Raw genomic sequence first — 20,881 nt, 5'->3', positions numbered from 1 at the left:
TAATGGAGCAAGGGAGGAGGTGGAATCCTAATAGGTAGAGCTTTAAAGGGAGGAAACCAAGGGAAAAGTTATACTGGGAGTATGCTATAGGCCCCCTAACCAGAGGGAGGAGGGGAAGCGGATCTCCTATCAGAGTTTGGAATGGCAGCAAGGATAGGAAGTGTCATTATAATGGGGGATTTTAATTATCCAGACATGGGCGGAAGGAACCGTGCATTTGGCTAAGACTCGCCATTTCCTAAATGTCTTGCAGGACAATTTCATGGGTCAGATGTTAAATGCACCAACAAGAAATAATGCATTACTAGACCTACTGATTACTAACAATACAGACCTAATCACGGACGTGGAAATAGGGGGCAACTTAGGAAACAGCGATCATAGGTCAATTCATTTCAGCATAAATCACACAAATAGGAAACACAAGGGTAATACAAAGACACTGAATTTCAAAAGAGCCAACTTCCCTAAACTACACTCCTTGCTAGAAGATATTTAATAGACATGTGCATTCGTTTTCGTCCGAATGCATTTTCGTCTGAATTTCAGGTATTTTCGTTATCGTTTTAACAAACGATAACGAAAGTGCAGAATCCGAAAAATGAAAGATCCGACATAAACAAATGCTTTATTTTCGTTTTTGTTGCTACAACAGTTCCATATAGATAGGAGATTCGACATGATGATGACAATAACAATCTGTGTCCATCAAACCTGTGGTTGAATGTGCCTAACCTTAACTCTATTAGTCCAAGATTATTCTACATAGAGAGAAAAGATTCAACATAGAGAGAAAAGATTTGACGTAGGGGAGAAAAGATTCGACGTAGGGGAGAAAAGATAAATAAAAATAATGATGATGATGAATGTTATTGATTGATTGTAACCAAAGAGGAGGAGCAGTAAAATAGCTAGAACTAAGTACACACGTACTTTGGCTTATGGTGTCTGTTGAAAGTTCTAAGAAGATTCGACGGAGCAGGTAAACTATACGGCGTTGTACAGTTTAGCTGCTCCGTCGATTCTTCTTTGAACATTCGACAGACACCATAAGCCTTCAATGACAGATTCGACCTCAATTTGGATTTTCGGACGAATGCAATTTTTCGAGAAAAACTAAATAAATAAAAACGAATTTTCGGACGAAAACAAAATTCCGAAACGAAATATTTCAGTGTGCACATGTCTAAAGGGATAAAATCCTAGGAACAAAGAACACAAAGGAAAAATGGGAGTGCTTTAAGAGCATATTGAATTAAGATATTGGCCAGTACATCCCAATGGGAAATACATTTAAAAGAGCTAATAAAAGTCCTTAACTCCAACATAAAAATTCATACAAAAGCAAAGGAGAAGGCCTTTAAACAATACAAGGCTGAGGGGTCATCATCAGCATTCCAACTTTACAAAGAATGTAATAAGAAATGTAAGGGTGTAATCAAGGCTGCTAAGATAGAACACGGAAGGCACATAGCGGAGGAGAGTAAAAAAAAAAACCCAGAGATTATTTATGTATATAAATAGTAAGAAAGGGAGGTCAGAACATATTGGGCCCATAAAAAAATGATGAAAGCAATCTGGTTACAAAAGATGGAGAGATGGCGAAGGTTTTGAATTTATTCTTCTCCTCAGTCTTCACGAGGGAAACAGGGGTATTCAGTATCCAAGATGTTTATCCTCATGACACGACACAGGAAGCACCCTCATGGTTAACAGAGGACAGAATTAGAAATAGACTTGAGAAGCTTAACATTAATAAGTCTCCGGGACCAGATGGCTTACACCCAAGGGTCCTTAAGGAACTCAGTCAAGTGATTGCCAGACCATTGTTCCTAATCTTTACAGTCTATTGACTGGAATGGTACCGCCTGATTGGAGAAAAACCAATGTAACGCCAATATTTAAAAAAGGGACAAGATATATCCCTAGGAACTATAGACCAGTTAGCCTAACATCAATAGTTTGCAAGCTCTTGAAGGGGATGATAAGGGACCATAGACAAGATTTTAGTAATAAAAACTATATTATTAGCAGAAATCAGCATGGATTCATGAAGAATCATTCTTGCCAAACCAACCTATTGACCTTCTATGAAGAGGTGAGCTGCTATCTAGATAAAGGAAGGCCTGTAGACGTGGTGTATCTGGATTTTGCAAAGGCATTCAATATAGTTCCCCATAAATGTTTACTGTACAAACTAAGGTCTGTCGGCATGGACAAAAGGGTGAGTACATGGATTGAAAACTGGCTACCGTCCAGAGGGTAGTGATAAATAGGGTGTACTCGGAATGGTGTAGAAAGTGGGGTCCCCCAGGGTTCTGTCCTGGGTCCAATCCTATGTAATTTATTCGTAAACGATCTGGAGGATGGGATAAACAGCTCAATTTCAGTATTTGCGGACGATACTAAGCTAAGCAGGGCAATAACTTCTATGCAGGATGTGGAAACCTTGCAAGAAGATCTAAACAAATTAATGGGGTGGGCAACTACATGGCAAATGAGGTTTAGGCCCGGTTCACACTGATACGAGTTCATGACGAATGTGATGCGTCAAAAACACTTTAAATTCGCATGTCATCCCTAAAGTCATTGTTTTCAATGACGGTCATTCACATACATGCGTTGCGATTCCTCCATGAATGCGATGCAATAAAAAAAAGGGTCTTGTGCGAGTTTACTGCGTTGCGAATTTAGTCTCCATAGACATCAATGTAAATAATTCTTGAATCACATTGATGGTTCACATATGTGCGAATTCCACCACACTACTCTTCACAAAAACCAGGAAGTACACAGGAAGTTAACACCTTTTTCTTTTTTACACGATAATTCCATTGGCTAGAATATCAGTTGCAGCTATGTCCAACTCCTGAAATTCGCAGTAAAATCGCTGTAAATTCGCACCTCACAAAGGACAAAAAATGTAACAAAATCTCAGCGCATCAGTGTGAACCGGGCCTTAATCTTGAAAAATGTAAAATAATGCATTTGCAATGCCAATGCCGGGCTGCTGCAAGCAAAGCCAACAGAATATTGGCATGCATTAAAAAGGGGATTCACTCCAGAGATAAAAAGATCATTCTCCCAATTTACAAGACTCTGGTCTGGCCGCACCTGGAGTATGCCATCCAGTTCTGGAAACCAGTCCTCAGGAGGGATGTGGTGGAGCTGGAGAGGGTCCAGAGAAGGGCAACAAAGCTAATAAAGGGACTGGAGGATGTCAACTACGGGGAAAGACTGCAAGCACTGAACTTAGTCTCTCTGGAGAAGAGACGCTTGAGAGGGGATAGGATTTCAAAGTACAAATACTGTACTGGTGAGATGACCCCACAATAGGGATAAAACTCTTCCACACAAGAGAATTTAAAAAGATACACGGCCATTCACTAAAATTAGAAGAGAAACGGTTTAACCTTAAACTGTATAGAGGGTTCTTTACTGTTATGTCGCGTACACAAGACCGGTTTTCCCGTTGGAATAAACTCTTATGCCCCGTACACACGGTCGGACTTTGTTCGGACATTCCGACAACAAAATCCTAGGATTTTTTCCGACGGATGTTGGCTCAAACTTGTCTTGCATACACACGGTCACACAAAGTTGTCGGAAAATCCGATCGTTCTGAACGCGGTGACGTAAAACACGTACGTCGGGACTATAAACGGGGCAGTGGCCAATAGCTTTCATCTCTTTATTTATTCTGAGCATGCGTGGCACTTAGTCCGTCGGATTTGTGTACACACGATCGGAATTTTCGACAACGGATTTTGTTGTCGGAAAATTTTATCTCCTGCTCTCCAACTTTGTGTGTCGGAAAATCCGATGGAAAATGTCCGATGGAGCCCACACACGGTCGGAATTTCCAACAACACGCTCCGATCGCACATTTTCCATCGGAAAATCCGACCGTGTGTACGGGGCATTACGGTTTATCAGATGGAGTTCCGACGGAATTCCGCTGAAACTGTCTTGCGTACACACGATCACACCAAAGTCTGATTGTTCAGAACGCGGTGACGTACAGCACGTACGACGGGACTAGAAAAAGGAAGTTCAATAGCCAGTAGCCAATAGCTTCCGTCTCTTACTTGCTTCAAAGCATGCGTCGTTTTTGGTCCGTCGGAACAGACAAGCGGTTTTCCCGATAGGAATTGGTTATGGTGGAGTTCTGGCAGAAAGATTTAGAACATGTTCTATTTCTAGGTCTGTCAGAATTTTCGAAAAAAATGTCCGATGAGGCATACACATGAGCAGATTATATGATGAAACAATTCCGTCTGACTTTTTCTGTCGGACATTCCGCTCGTCTGTACGTGGCATCAGAGCGGTAAGGAATTCTCTTCCACAAGCAGTGGTTTCAGGAGGGAGCATCGATGATTTCTAAAAACTATTAGATAGGCACCTTAATGACCACAACATACAGGGATATACAATGTAATATATAAGCACACACATAGGTTGGACTTGATGGACTTGTGTCTTTTTTCAACCTCACCAACTATGTAACTATGTGATCGGTGTGACCAAGCACAGCAGATCATGTGACAATTGTACACAATGGATGGCTTCCTTTTATTTCATTCATTGTCTACAATTATGTTGCTAGCTGTGATTGGTCACAATGATCACATGGCATGGTACAGACAGGGCCAATCACAGCCCATCTGTACCATGTGATTAGTTGTGGCCAATCACAGCTAATCACTATAATAAACACTGAATGAATTAGTTTCATTCAGTAAAAATAGTTGCTTATACCACTGCAATTCATTTGTATAAGCAATTATAATGTGTAAAAAAAAAAAATTCTGACCACTTCCCTAGAGTAGTACATTGTTACTATGGTAACACTGTATTGCTCTGGTCACAGTGTGTTTAAAAAAATCATTAATAAAAGGAAAAAAAAATGTAATAAAAACACGAAAGAAAAAAAAAAGGAAAAAAAAAAAAATATATATATATATATTTTTTTTTTACATACTGTCACAAGTCAGTGTCCCTAATAACCGCCATACCAGTTATATGATGACGCTGTACTGCACTGGTGACAGTATGTAAAAAAAGAAAAAATGTGATTTTTTTATTTTTTTCCAAACAATTGTGAAAAAAATAACAACTTCCAAAAACTTGCTATGCCTCTTACTAAGTACCTTGGACTGTCTACTTTCCAAAAAGGGATCATTTGGGAGATGTTTGTACTGTCCTGCCATTTTCGAACTCAAGAAATGCTGTTAATTAATCAATTTTTAGATATACAATATATACCATAGTTTGTGGACTCTAACTTTCTTACAGACTAAATAATATACACTGATTTGGGTTATTGTCTCGTAGCAAAATACAGTCTGGTCTAAATTTAAGAAGAAAGATTATTTATTTATTTGCAAAATCTTATAACAGAAACGTGTTTTTTTTTCTTTTCAAAATGTTCAGTTTTTTTCATTTATTTAGCAAAAAATAAAAAACCCAGTGGTGATTAAATACCAACAAAAGAAAGCTGTATTTGTGTGAAAAAAAAAGATTAAAATTTCCTATGGGTACAGTGTTGCATGACCGTGCAGTTGTCATTTAAAGTGCCTGGTACTAAAGTGGTTAAAGCAGAGTTCCACCCATTTTATAAACTTGCTGTCTATTTTATTCCCTTTGAGCATCCTTTTCCCAGTGGAAACTGTTTTTTTTGTGGTATGTAAATACCTTTTGTAGCCTTCCTTCAGCTGCACTTTCGGCAGCCCCTGCCTAGGCGATTATGTCACTAGGAGATGTGCAGGGGCTCCTGGGATAGCGGCATCATGTATCCCAGGAGTCCTTGCGAATCGTCTAGTGATGAAATCTTGTGTTATTGCCAGACCGGAAATGACACTCATGGGAGGACAGGGATGTCAAGATTGACAGGTTGCTATAGCAACAGGGCGGGTACTTACGCTGATGCTGCCATTGCCATTGCAACCTATCGGGAAGAGAGATGCTCAGTGACTTCACTGCGCAGGTGCAAGTTCAGGAGGTGCATGCTGGGTAGCTAGCTGCACCTAATCCCGGAAATGGATAACAGAGGGCTTCAGATGCCCACAGTGGACCTGGACCCTGCCAGCTTCCGAGATCAAGGTAGTTTTTTTTATTTAAACATAAATTAAAAGCAATACACTATAAACACTAGCTAAATGTTGCAGATAAAGTGGAACAAATTACCGCAGTATATTAAAAAAAAATTTGACTTGGGGGCTTTAAGGCAGAACACAATGTGGTTTTTCGAGGTACTCCTAGTGTAGTAGTCCAGTAGTGTAATGTCTGGTCTGGGCTTTGTACATATGACTCTTCAGCCTTTTACTTGCTCTGTGTTTGAGACTTGCTATTCTTGCATCTAGTAGAGGAGGAATGTACTGAAGACGTACTGTATCTCACAAGTAGATCAGACTGGGGTTTTAACCACCTGACATCCGGCCGTAGCCGAATGACGGCTTCAGCGCGGATGTCAATTCCCGGGAGGCCGTCATATGACGGCCTCCCCTTTCCTCGCTCCCCGTGCGCGCTCACGAGCGCGCAACGGGGAAATTCTGTGTTGGCCGTGTCCCTTGGACACAGCCAATCACAGATCGCTGTAAACGGCCAATCACAGCTGCCGTTTACAGCGCGATCGCTGCCTCCAATGAGAGATGATCTAAAATGTAAACAATTGAGATCATCTCTCATTGCCGGTTCTCTCTCCTCACACAGAGACAGCGTGTGAGGAGAGAGAGAAACTGTCAGCGATCTGTGAGTCTGTATTAACATTTACTGTGCCTACAGTGCCCACAGTGCCCATCAATACAGTGCCCATCAACACAGTGCCCCATCAATACAGTGCCCCATCAATACAGTGCCCCATCAGTACAGTGCAGCATCAGTACAGTGCCAATCGGTGCCCACCTGTGCCAAATCGGTGCCCACCTGTGCCAATCGGTGCCCACCTGTGCCAATCGGTGCCCACCTGTGCCAATCGGTGTCCACCTGTCTGCCCAGCGGTGATTAGTGTCCAGCTGCACATCTGCACAATCAGTGACCACCTGTGTCACCTCATCAGTGCCCACCTGTGCCACCTCATCAGTGCCCACCTGTGCCACCTCATCAGTGCCCACCTGTGCCACCTCAGTGCCCACCTGTGCCAATCAGTGCACATCTGTGCTGCCTCAGTGCACATCTGTGCTGCCTCAGTGCACATCTGTGCCGCCTCATCAGTGCCCATCTGTGCCGCTCCATCTGTGCCGCTCCATCTGTGCCGCCCCATCTGTGCCGCTCCATCTGTGCCGTCCCATCAGTGCCCAGCTGTGCCACCTCATAAGTGCACATCTGTGCAATCTCAGTGCACATCTGTTCCACCTCGTCAGTGCCCACCTGTGCCGCCTCATCAGTGCCCACCTGTGCCGCCTCATCAGTGCCCACCTGTGCCACCTCATCAGTGCACATCTGCACATCTGTTCCACCTCATAAGTGCACATCTGTGCAATCTCAGTGCACATCTGTTCCACCTCGTCAGTGCCCACCTGTGCCGCCTCATCAGTGCCCACCTGTGCCGCCTCATCAGTGCCCACCTGTGCCGCCTCATCAGTGCCCACCTGTGCCACCTCATCAGTGCACATCTGCACATCTGTTCCACCTCATAAGTGCACATCTGTGCAATCTCAGTGCACATCTGTTCCACCTCATCAGTGCACATCTGTTCCACCTCATCAGTGCCCCTCTGTGCCACCTCAGTGCCCATCTGTGCTCATCAGTGCCGCCTCATCAGTGCAGGCTTAGCAACCATGGCCAAAAGAAGCTTTTCCGCCGAGGAGGCGTACCAAATACTGTCCCAGGCCGACGAGAGCAACGGGGAGCTCTCTTTTTCAGATTCCCTTTCTGATTCCGAGTCGGACATAAACTATGAGCCAGTCCTCAGTAGTGAAACACTGAGTGACTCAGAGGAGGAAGAGATTCGGCCCGCCAAACGAAGGCGTTCTGGTGGGGAGGCAGTGGCATCTACCAGCACGGCAGTCCCGTCCACCAGCACGGCAGTCCCGTCCACCAGCACGGTAGTCCCGTCCACCAGCACGGCAGTCCCGTCCACCAGCACGGCAGTCCCGTCCATCAGCACGGCAGTCCCGTCCATCAGCACGGCAGTCCCGTCCATCAGCATGGCAGTCCCGTCCACCAGCACGGCAGTCCCGTCCACCAGCACCGCAGTGCCTCGGCAAGAAAGGCCAAGGACCCAAGCCAGCCTTCCCTATGCCCTGCAGAACCCCTTGTGGCTTCCTCCTAATTCAGGAGAAGCCAACATTCCCCCTTTCACTGCCCAGCCAGGAGTCCAGGTGAACACGGAGAATTTTTCCCCAATAGATTTTTTTAATTTATTTTTTACCGAGGACATGCTGTCAAGTATTGTGGCCCAGTGCAACCTTTATGCACATCAATTCATTGCAAATACTCCAACATCCTACTATGCCCGTCCCTACGAATGGAGAGACCTAACGGTGGTGGAGTTGAAGGTTTTTTTAGGGCTCACATTTAACATGGGACTCACGAAAAAAAACACTTTGCTGTCCTATTGGTCAACCCACCCCCTCCAACACCTGCCAATATACTCCAAGGTGATGCCCAGAAACAGATACCTCATGATATTGAGGTTTCTTCATTTCAACGACAATACCCAGTGCCCTCCCCGAAATGACCCAAACTATGATAGACTTTTCAAAATTCGGCCACTTTTAAATTATTTTTCTGCACTATTCCCCTTGCTGTTTACCCCAGACAAAAACATATGTGTGGATGAGTCCCTTCTTAAGTTTAGTGGCAGGCTTAAGATGAAGCAATATATTCCCAGTAAAAGGGCACGCTATGGGGTGAAGGTATACAAATTATGTGACCGAGTCACAGGTTACTTGTATGCCTTCAAAGTGTACGAAGGGAAGGACACCCAGCTGCAACCCCCTAATTGCCCAGACTACTTGGGATCAAGCGGGAAAATTGTTTGGGATCTCACATACCCCCTACTGGAGAAAGGCTACCACCTGTACGTAGATAACTTCTACACATCTCTGCCCCTTTTCCACAACCTGCATCGGATGAAGACGCCTGCATGTGGTACCATCAAAAAGAACCGGAAGGGCTTTCCTCAAAGTCTGGTCAATAAAAAATTGAGAAAAGGAGAAACGGCGAGTCTACGAAACAACGAGATTTTGGCAGTGAAGTGGAGAGACAAAAGAGATGTATACATGTTGTCTTCAATCCACGATGATACCTTCATGGAAGTCCCCAGAAGAAATGGCCCCATACAGAAACCTAAATGTGTCTTTGACTATAATTTGTTTATGGGGGGAGTCGACTTGAATGACCAGATGCTGGAACCGTACCTTGCCACAAGACGGACATACCATTGGTATAAGAAAGTCGCAATTTATTTTTTTAATTTGGCCATCTACAATTCTTATGTCATTTATCGAAACTCCACCCAAAACCCCAAACGCTTCCTTGGCTACCAGGAAGACGTTTTCACTGCCCTTACATTCCCGAACGGCCCCCCAGAAAATATCCGATCTGATGTTCTAAGTCGACTCTCCGAACGCCACTTCCCAGATAAGATCCCTCCCAAACCAACAGGCCAACGACGGCAAAAAAAATGTAAGGTGTGTACCAGAGCTGGATTCAGAAGAGACACATCTTATTATTGTGCACAATGTCCTTCTGAACCAGGCCTCTGCGTAGGTGAATGTTTTCGTCGTTACCATACTTTAGTAAATTATTAGTAAAGTATGGTAAACGTAAGCCTCCGTTCCTGCAATTTACCCTCACACCCCTTATGCCACTGCCTCCTCTGTAACTGACCCTGGCTTGTTATTTGACCATGCTTTTGCCTAACGATTCTGCACATACCTCTGCCTGATCTGGAACTGACCCTGGACTGTTATTCGACCATGCTTCTGCCCAACGATTCTGCACATACCTCTGCCTGATCTGGAACTGACCCTGGACTGTTATTCGACCATGCTTCTGCCCAACGATTCTGTACATACCTCTGCCTGATCTGGAACTGACCTTGGACTGTTTGACCATGATATTTGCCTGCCTCTTGGACTGATCTTGTACCCTGCAACTGGACTAGTGGGATTCAACACAGGGGTCTCACATATGTGAGGGGCTCCAGAATTGTTTTTCTGGATGAAGAAAACAATTTATTTTGTTTTCTCAATCCTAGATTAGGGTCTGGAGACTCGGAGGCTTCAAAGAGATTTGGGTGGGAGAAGCCTCTACCCCTGTCCCCATTCTGTCCTGAACGAGGCCCTACTTCTGCCTGTAGGACTTACTGCCGTCACGCCTCTGCCTGTTGCACTGACCACACCACATGGACCTGCCTACTACCAGGACCAATATTTTTGGCACTGCGGACAATATCTCTGCCTGCACTGACCCTGGACTTTATATGGACAGTAACCCTGCCTGCTGCCTGGACAATTGTGTTCGCCGCTGCTGACCAAGTCCCTGCCTGCTGCCTGGACCAGTGCTTTCCTCCTGCGTACAACTGCGCTACTACAACCACAGGTAATCTTTTTTGTTTACGCTTTGCTCAGCATAATGTATTTTGGGGTGTAATTCTTGGTATGTGCATGCTATGTGTCCCTGGAACACCTGACGGTGTTCCTTGCATGTTTGGCCTCTGTATGTGGCCAGGCAGTGAAAAAGTCCCACACATGTGGTATCGTAATACTCAGGAGGAGTAGCAAAATGTATTTTGGGGTGTCATTTTTGCTATCTAAATGCTATGTGTTGGAAATATCTTATAAACGGACAACTTTGTGTAAAAAAAAATGTGTTTTCATTTTTTTCCACATTTTCCAAAAACTTCTGGAAAAAAATAAACCATTCAAAAGACTCATTATGCCGCATAGATTATACGTTGGGGTGTTAGCTTTCCAAAATGGGGTCATTTTGTGGGTGTTTCCATTGTCCTGGTGCTCCAGGGCCTTCAAAGGTGTAACAGGTGGTTGAGAAATGTGATGTGTAATTTATGCTCCTAGAACACCTGATGGTGCTCCATGCATGTTGGGCCTCTGTATGTGGCCAGGCAGTGAAAAAGTCCCACACATGTGGTATCGTAATACTCAGGAGGAGTAGCAGAATGTATTTTGGGGTGTCATTTTTGCTATCTAAATGCTATGTGTTGGAAATATCTTATAAACGGACAACTTTGTGTAAAAAAAAAATGTGTTTTCATTTTTTTCCACATTTTCCAAAAACTTCTGGAAAAAAATAAACCATTCAAAAGACTCATTATGCCTCATAGATTATACGTTGGGGTGTTAGCTTTCCAAAATGGGGTCATTTTGTGGGTGTTTCCATTGTCCTGGTGCTCCAGGGCCTTCAAAAGTGTAATAGGTGGTTGAGAAATGTGATGTGTAATTTATGCTCCTAGAACACCTGATGGTGCTCCATGCATGTTGGGCCTCTGTATGTGGCCAGGCAGTGAAAAAGTCCCACACATGTGGTATCGTAATACTCAGGAGGAGTAGCAGAATGTATTTTGGGGTGTCATTTTTGCTATCTAAATGCCATGTGTTGGAAATATCTTATAAACGGACAACTTTGTGTAAAAAAAAATGAGTTTTCATTTTTTTCCACATTTTCCAAAAACTTCTGGAAAAAAATAAACCATTCAAAAGACTCATTATGCCGCATAGATTATACGTTGGGGTGTTAGCTTTCCAAAATGGGGTCATTTTGTGGGTGTTTCCATTGTCCTGGTGCTCCAGGGCCTTCAAAGGTGTAACAGGTGGTTGAGAAATGTGATGTGTAATTTATGCTCCTAGAACACCTGATGGTGCTCCATGCATGTTGGGCCTCTGTATGTGGCCAGGCAGTGAAAAAGTCCCACACATGTGGTATCGTAATACTCAGGAGGAGTAGCAGAATGTATTTTGGGGTGTCATTTTTGCTATCTAAATGCCATGTGTTGGAAATATCTTATAAACGGACAACTTTGTGTAAAAAAAAATGCGGTTTCATTTTTTTCCACATTTTCCAAAAACTTCTGGAAAAAAATAAACCATTCAAAAGACTCATTATGCCACATAGATTATACGTTGGGGTGTTAGCTTTCCAAAATGGGGTCATTTTGTGGGTGTTTCCATTGTCCTGGTGCTCCAGGGCCTTCAAAAGTGTAATAGGTGGTTGAGAAATGTGATGTGTAATTTATGCTCCTAGAACACCTGATGGTGCTTCATGCATGTTGGGCCTCTGCATGTGGCCAGGCAGTGAAAAAGTCCCACACATGTGGTATCGTAATACTCAGGAGGAGTAGCAGAATGTATTTTGGGGTGTCATTTTTGCTATCTAAATGCCATGTGTTGGAAATATCTTATAAACGGACAACTTTGTGTAAAAAAAAATGCGGTTTCATTTTTTTCCACATTTTCCAAAAACTTCTGGAAAAAAATAAACCATTCAAAAGACTCATTATGCCTCATAGATTATACGTTGGGGTGTTAGCTTTCCAAAATGGGGTCATTTTGTGGGTGTTTCCATTGTCCTGGTGCTCCAGGGCCTTCAAAAGTGTAATAGGTGGTTGAGAAATGTGATGTGTAATTTATGCTCCTAGAACACCTGATGGTGCTCCATGCATGTTGGGCCTCTGTATGTGGCCAGGCAGTGAAAAAGTCCCTCACATTTGGTATCGTAATACTCAGGAGGAGTAGCAGAATGTATTTTGGGGTGTCATTTGTGGTATACACATGCCATGTGAGAGAAATAAGCTATTACAATGACAATTTTGTGGGGAAAAAAAAAAAAAAATCTAAATTTTGCAAAGAATTGTGGGAAAAAAATACAACTTCAAATAACTCACCATGCCTCTAACTAAATACATTGAAATGTCTACTTTCCAAAAAGGGGTTATTTGGGGGGCATTTGTACTTTCCTGGCTTGTTAGGGTCTCAGGAAATGAGATAGGCCTCAGTACATCAGATGTGATAATTTTTTTATGATTTGCACCATAGCTTGTAGACTCTAAAACTTTCACACAGACCAAATAATTTCCACAAATTTTTGGTTATTTTTACCAAAGATATGTAGCAGTATAAATTGTGGCCAAAATTTATGAAGAAAAATTACGAATTTGCAAAATTTTATCACAGAAATTAGAAAAAATTTGTTTTTTTTCAAAATTTTCGGTCTTTTTTCATTTATAGCGCAAAAAATAAAAAACCCAGAGGTGATCAAATACCACCAAAATAAAGCTCTATTTGTATGAAGAAAAGGACAAAAAAATCATTTGGGTACAGTGTTGCATGACTGAGTAATTGTCATTCAAAGTGTGAGAGCACTGAAAGCTGAAAATTGGTCTGGATAGGAGGGGGGTTTAAGTGCCTAGTAAGCAAGTGGTTAAACAACAGAAAGTAAAAACTGAAAGTATTGCAATTTGTTTAATAAGCCTTCCCTATGTAGATCCACTGAACCCATTGAGTGAACTTGTCAACCAAAGATCAAAAATATAATTCCTTTGTTTTTTATTTTAGGTTTCTGAGCATATAGTTAATACCACTGAACTACAGGATGCTCAAGCACTTCCAGATGCCCCCTTCATACCAGGGAACAGAGAAGACCTAGAGGAAAGTCATTTGTACTCTGAAATCGATCAAACTCCAACAGTTCTACCTCAATCATCACTTATTTCATTATACACAACTGAAAAGAAAATTGACTTGATACCACCGATTTAAAAGACAGACTTGTGTCATCACTGTGGCTGATTCATGAAAACTGCAGGAAAGGGAAAAAAATGTCTTTACCCAACTTTTGAATGTACTAGAAAGATGAGCATTACAGAGCAGTCATGATAAATGTTATAGTATTCTTTTCAACTAATTTTTATTGAAATTGATTTTCAGTTTGCAACAACACTAAAACATACAACACATTCCCACTAGACATAAGAAAAAAAAAACAAAAAACAAAAAAATTTTGCGACTTCCAGATTACAGACAGTCCGCGAGTTACGAACACCCGAGTTACGAACGACTCCTACTTACGAACGGCCTCAAATGCCGACCACATGTGCTCCACGCTGGTCCTGGATACCTCCGGATACATCCCATACTGCAGTACTACATTTACTGCATGGCCAGAAGAGCCCCAGATAACATAACAAGCGCCCGGAACATTCCACATCCATGCACAGGCGGACGTTACACTTATGAATGCAGTGTTCCGACCGCAAGTTACACTTACAAAAGCAGTGTTGCGTCTTATGAACAACTTCGACTTACGAACAAACCTACAGTCCATACTCTGTTCGTAACTCGGGGACTTCCTGTATAATTTTTACTGTTACTTAAGACCTTTTAAAATATCGGTAGATTAGCAATTACATGAAATTGTAGGCCACACACCCGCCCCTTACCATAACCAAACCCAGTTCTGCTAAATTATCAGAACTCGAGCATCAACCAAACCACAGTTTTTATATAACAAAAAACATCCTCCCTGAGATCCAGGGTGATCCTACCACATAAGAGGTGCACGCGACAGGGGAGGGAGGGCGTTCTTCTGGTACTGCTCCGGTCCAAAGGGGAAAAGGAAATAAGCCCCACTGCCGGTTCCTTTTATAGACACCGGCAGGCTTCCAGAACCATCTCAGTGATCCAATTGGTCCCTTGATACCTGTAAAGTAATAATTTAAAGAGACAGTGTCCCAATAACTTCAACCCTTATTAACCAGATTAAATATAAAAGTATGGGTGCTGGCCACAATCTCATGCAGGTGGGCACCGAATTTGTGCCCCCCCTTTTATATGAAATTGTAGGCCACACACCCGCCCCTTACCATAACTAAACCCAGTTCTGCTAAATTATAATGAAACATACACCATATTGGCAAATAATTGGCCATGGCACCTTTATTGGGTTAAATAAACATAAATTCTTTCTTTATTCAATAACTTTAATTTACACCAAATAAAATACACTGCCCAGTTATCAGAACTCGAGCATCAACCAAACCACAGTTTTTATATAACAAAAAACATCCCCACCAGCCGGGCTTGGAATCAAGTCCGGCCCACCCCCACCACCGCGGCCATCTCAATCCCCGATTGTATACCTAAATTAAACAAATCAACACCCACATCCGAGAGGTGAACCCCATCAGCCCTGTAAAACCCGGGAATCCCTCCCTCCAAATCAATGTGCCTATAAGACAAACCGCCAATACTAGGCATGAATTTTTCCATGGCTCTATTCACCCTTTTTCTCATTCTTTACATCACTCTCTTCTGTGGCAAAGACAGCCAAGAAAGACATGAGATTATCTCCGAAAACATGATAGTCGTGCCCGGAGAAGTCAACATAAATCGGTGAAGATCCTCTCTGATCAGAAACAACAAATCCAATGTTCTAATGTTACTTAAATCGTTACCCCTAACATGGAGCACTAAAATGGAATGCGGGGGCCACACCTGAAATAATTTGGTTAAATGAAAATATAATTGATGCCATTGAAGGCCTCGCACACCCTTCCAAAACAACTCAAAGGATTCAGGCGGAAGTGACAGGTTCGTAGAATATTTTAGTTGAGCCGCTCTTTTCCGCGCCCAATGTATAAAAGAATGTCCCAGAATCCATACTGTGCGATGTAAGTCTGGAAAATCAAATAAACAAATTAGGTCTTACATACAGTTTGAAACACTTAGATTTCCACCTCCCCAATTCCTTAATGGCCACTTCATCCATACCTTCTCTAGCAGCTTCGTACACTGCGCCTATTCTAAAAGAATGGGAAGAGAACCTGAAGCCATGGAAACCCATTATGCCCAAACAATTTTTAAACACGAAATTAAATTGATATTGTGACATTGGAACTGAGTTACAATGAATAAGGAAATGGCCGGTAACCCGGGGCCTGACCTCCAGGAATTGTCGTACCACAGAAACCGTGCACACCGACTTTTCATCATGTTCCCGTAAGGTAATCCATGTACCCTTCCCGCATTGATCTGTCTTAGAACGCCGCAGCCATATATGTACCAAGATCCATCTATTTGCAAAATAAACTCCCCACAGCTCGATTGCTACCAAAACTGGAAACAATTCCAAAAGCACAATGTTTCTCGTAGCATCCTGACTTACCCAAGACTCTGGCCAAGCCGCACAACACCAATGAGATTCCCAGATAGCCGCAAAACCTTTCGAGCCAGCTGCATCAGTGAATAAATGAAAATCCGCCGCGAACACAAAATCCTGCTGAAACAAAGACCACCCGTTATATAAGTCCAAAAACATTGCCCAAACCCGTAAATCCTCCTTCAGGGAGTTAGTCAACCTGACATGGGCAAACGGAGGCTTAAGGCCAGAACAAGCAAGATAAAGCAGTCGTGAAAAAATTCGGCCTACCGGCATGATTCTACATGCAAAGGCCAAATTACCTAATAGGGACTGCAATTCCTTCAACAGAACTTTCATTCCATTCGAACAGTATCAATGTGAATATCAAGGAACTCCAAAGCTGATGACAGAGCACACGTCTTCTCTTCTGCCAACGAAACTCCGAAATCAAGTGAAATAGACCGAAACAATTGCAATAATTCTGCACAAAGTGTACTATCCGCCGGGCCTATAAACAAAAAATCATCAAGGTAGTGCACCAAGCTGTCAGCTCCTGACTGAAAACAGACCACCCAATGAAGGAAGGTAGAAAAAACTTCAAAATATGAACATGACAATGAGCATCCCATTGGAAGGCATTTGTCGAAAAAATAACAATCCTCGAAATGCATACCTAGAGAACTAAAAGCAACCAGAGAAATTGGCAGCAGACGGAAGGCTGATTGTATGTCGGCTTTGGCCATCAAGGCCCCTTGGCCACAAGCCCTTATTCTCTCGATGGCCTCATCAAACGTTGCATATTTCACTGAACTCAATGCCTCATCAATTTCATCATTAAGCGATTTTCCCTTCGGGAATGACAGATGATGAATCAATCGAAACGCATGGGACTCCTTCTTTGGAACTACCCCCAGCGGGGATATGCGAAAATCACGAAAAGGCGGATCCCTGAAGAGGCCTTCTATACGCCCCTCAGCAATCTCCTTCCACAACTTATCCCTAACCACCTCCGGAAAACTTTCAACCGACTTCAGGTTATCCATCACCTCACACCCGTTTCCCAAAAAGGGGGGTAACAGAAAGCCCTGGGAAAATCACTCAATGAGCAATTGGGCCTTCGCCTTGTCTGGGTATTTGGCCAGCCATAATCGCATTTTTTCCAGCCTCACTGGAGTGCAGGCTCTTTGGAAAAATATCTTTCTGCGTGTTGCTTGCACCCACCCTTTCTTGAAGCATTTATTTGCCGGATGGGCTCCAGCTCAAAAGGCACATTCATGCCCATACTTGCAGGAAGTGCTAAACCGACACTGATTCCCATCGAATGCAAAGCAACAGCCTTTTCTATAAGCTGCTTGAGCAGAAGTAACCGCACTAATTCTCGGCGCAACCTGCTTTTGGGACAAAATCAAGTTCAGCCATAGGCCCACATCTTTCATGCCCCACCGGAGCGACGGGTGAATAGCGAGCTTCTGATGAAAAGATTCATCATAAAAATACCACCCCAGGCCCCCAAAATTTTTATAGGCCTCCAAAATGTGGTCCAGATGCTGGAAAAGACCTCCACACAATCCGGGCGCTTCTCCGCCGCTACACCAGCATAAATGCAATACGCTTGCAGCCAATTGTGAAAAGATCTAGGTGCAGTTCTACGCCTGTCATCCTCCTGCTTTTCATCCCTTCTATCAGATTTAAATGTAAAATCTTTTTGGTGGGGAAGAAGTGACAAAATATCCACGAAATCTCCCCGCCAAATTTTCTCTTTCACAGTTGAACTTAAATGGTAACCCAGGGGGGAAATTTCACAAGGCATAACATCTTTCATGCAGGCTTCTGGTATACAATTCCTATCCCCTTCTCCCTGAGCTGTGTGATAAGCGTGTTCATTATTCCGTAAAGTCCTGACTAGAGGAGAGATAACTGAAGAAGAATGGAGAACAGAAACACAGCTGGAAACAGCAGCAGGGGCTGGGATGGGTAAAGCAGAAGAAGTAGCAGCAGAGACAGGGTTAACCACAGGAGAGAAAGATTTAATCGAAGCAGACAGAGAATCAACTAATACCGATAAAGTTTGAAACTGCTGACACTCACCGGACACATTTGGCTCCCCTGTATTCTGCTGAGCCATGCCTTCAAGAAGTACATCAGTACCTGAGCCCTGCGCTCTGACATGCAGCATGCCATCTTGTGTCTTCTCTTCCAGGCATACTTCTTCCTGCAGCTTCCCCTGCCTGACATCCAGATGGACCGCTATACCCTGGCGACCAAGACCCAGTCCGCCTCTTCTTGTTCGTTCGGTGGCCGCGACCCGGCCCGCCGCCGCCATCTTCCTCCGGCTTCTTGCTGCGTTCCAGGGACACAGCTCCCCTCGCTGCCGGGCTGAAACGAACAGGTGGCATGCAGTGGCGCTGTCTCTCCCTGGTGACCGGCTCATCCACCCACTGGCCTGCGCTTCTCCGCTGCAGACATCCCTCCTCCACCGAGACACCGCCAGCTGGCCCTTCTTCTTCAGCATTACTTTCCTCAGATAATGCCAAACAGTGGCGAATCTATGCTTCTCCCCCTGCGCTCCCAGCTTTCTCTACGAATTGCCTGACCAGGGTCTCCATTTCAGCAGGTAAGCTCATGGTAATATGAATGCTCCTCTGGCTGCAACCAGCTGAATTCTGGAGTTCTTCTGGTACTGCTCCGGTCCAAAGTGGAAAAGGAAATAAGCCCCACTGCCGGTTCCTTTTATTGACACCGGCAGGCTTCCAGAACCATCTCAGTGATCCAATTGGTCCCTTGATACCTGTAAAGTAATAATTTAAAGAGACAGTATCCCAATAACTTCAACCCTTATTAACCAGATTAAATATAAAAGTATGGGTGCTGGCCACAATCTCATGCAGGTGGGCCCCAAATTTGTGCCCCCCTTTAATATTCTTCATGTATAAAGTTGGCAGCAATATAAAACAAACAAATGTATTCAATTTACCAACTACACCATGATGGCATATATACAGCCATGCTCAAAAGTTTGCACACCCTGGCAGAAATTGTGAAATTTTGGCATTAATATTGAAAATATGACTGATCATGCCAAAAAAACTGTCTTTTATTTAAGGACAGCAATCACATGAAGCCATTCATTATCACATAGTTTTTTGGGTTCTTTTTAAATTATAATGATAACAGAAATCACCCAAATGGCCCTGGTCAAAAGTTTACATACCCTGGAATGTTTGGCCTTGTTACAGACACAGAAGATAGCACACACAGGTTAAAATGGCAATTAAAGGTTAAATTCCCACATTTGTGGTTTTTTAAATCACAATTAATGTCTGTGTATAAATCGCCAATGAGTTTGTTAGCTCTCACATGGATGCACTAAGCAGGCTAGACACTGAGCCATGAGGAGAAAAAAACAGTCAAAAGATCTGCGTAACAAGGTAATGAAACTTTACAAAGATGTAAAAGGATACAAAAAGATATCCAAAGCCTTGAATATGCCAGTCAGTACTGTTTAACCACTTAATAAGAAGTGGAAAATTTGCGGATCTCTTGATACCAAGCCAGTCAGGTGGAGGTGGGAGTCAAGCATGGAGGTGGGAGTGTCATGGTCTGGGGCTGCATTAGTGCTGCCGGCACTGGGGAGCTACAGTTCATTGAGGGAACCATGAATGCCAACATGTACTGTGACATACTGAAGTAGAGCATGACCCTCTCCCTTTGGAGACTGGGCCGCAGGGAAGTTTTCCAACATAACGACCCCAAACACACCTCTAAGATGACCACTGCCTTGCTAAAGAAGCTGAGGGTAAAAGTGATGGACTGGCCAAGCATGTCTCCAGACCTAAACTCTATTAAGCATCTGTGGGGCATCCTCAAATATAAGGTGGAGGAGTGCAAGGTCTCTAACATCTACAGCTCCGTGATGTCATCATGGAGGAGTGGAAGAGGACGCCAGTGGCAACCTGTGAGGCTCTAGGGAAATGCATGCCCATGAGGATTAATGCAGTGCTGGAAAATAATGGTGGCCACACAAAATATTTACACTGTGGGCCCAATTTGGACATTTTCACTAAGTGAACTCATTTTTGTTGCCAGCGGTTTAGACATTAATGGCTCTGTGTTGAGTTATTTTGAGGGGACAGCAAATTTACACTATACAATACAAGCTGATGAAGAAGCACAATGCTGCCCCTTTTTCCAAAGTTTTCAAGTTTCTCTACCTCAGATAATCGCAGGTTACTCCATATGGACGTATATTGAGTATATCCCTTGTGAGAGGTATATTGTTGGACAGTAGTCCAAACTTTATGAATCAAATGAAATGTGGGAAAGCAACGTTTACTATAAAAATGATGAGCTACCAGTGGCGGCCCGTCCATAGGGGGCGCACGGGCGCCGCTCCCCCAAGGCTAGTCATCATTAAAAAGATTAAAAATAAAAAAGGTCCTTTAAAAAAAAAAAAGTCCTTTAAGTGCACAGTGCACTATGGGTAGCATGACGTCTATGCAATCAGATAATTGCATGTAAGTCGCTTCATTTGCCTGCTTTTGTGAGTCATTGTGGCGCAAAGCACTCCGCCACAAAACTCCCATCTTGCAGGCATTCCCCTTGCTGTGGGGTTTTCTATTGGCACCGCCATAGGAAATGGGTGGTGCTTTCCCTGGGCAGCAGCGTCACTTCCGGGTTCTGTGCCAGTGGGAAATTGTAAGTGACCCTGACCCTGCAGCTCCGTGGATGGAGAATCCACAGGTACTATCTATCTATCTGCCTGTGACCTGTCTGTAATGTG

General features: G+C 43.5%; 1 long non-coding RNA gene across 1 annotated transcript in view; it reads left to right on the top strand.

Moving 5' to 3' along the window:
* The window catches only part of LOC141134137 (uncharacterized), a 55,275-nt gene extending 41,413 nt beyond the window's left edge, over positions 1-13,862 (top strand). Inside the window, exon 4 of the long non-coding RNA XR_012243133.1 lies at positions 13,518-13,862. This is a non-coding gene — a long non-coding RNA (uncharacterized lncRNA). The remainder of the gene's footprint in view (positions 1-13,517) is intronic.
* The last annotated feature ends 7,019 nt before the right edge of the window (positions 13,863-20,881 follow it).

The sequence above is a fragment of the Aquarana catesbeiana genome, linkage group LG01, assembly GCF_042186555.1.
Source record: "Aquarana catesbeiana isolate 2022-GZ linkage group LG01, ASM4218655v1, whole genome shotgun sequence".
Taxonomy (NCBI): domain Eukaryota; kingdom Metazoa; phylum Chordata; class Amphibia; order Anura; family Ranidae; genus Aquarana; species Aquarana catesbeiana.
The sequence above is the reverse complement of the archived record's forward strand: the minus strand, read 5'-3'. Positions and strand labels throughout refer to the sequence as shown.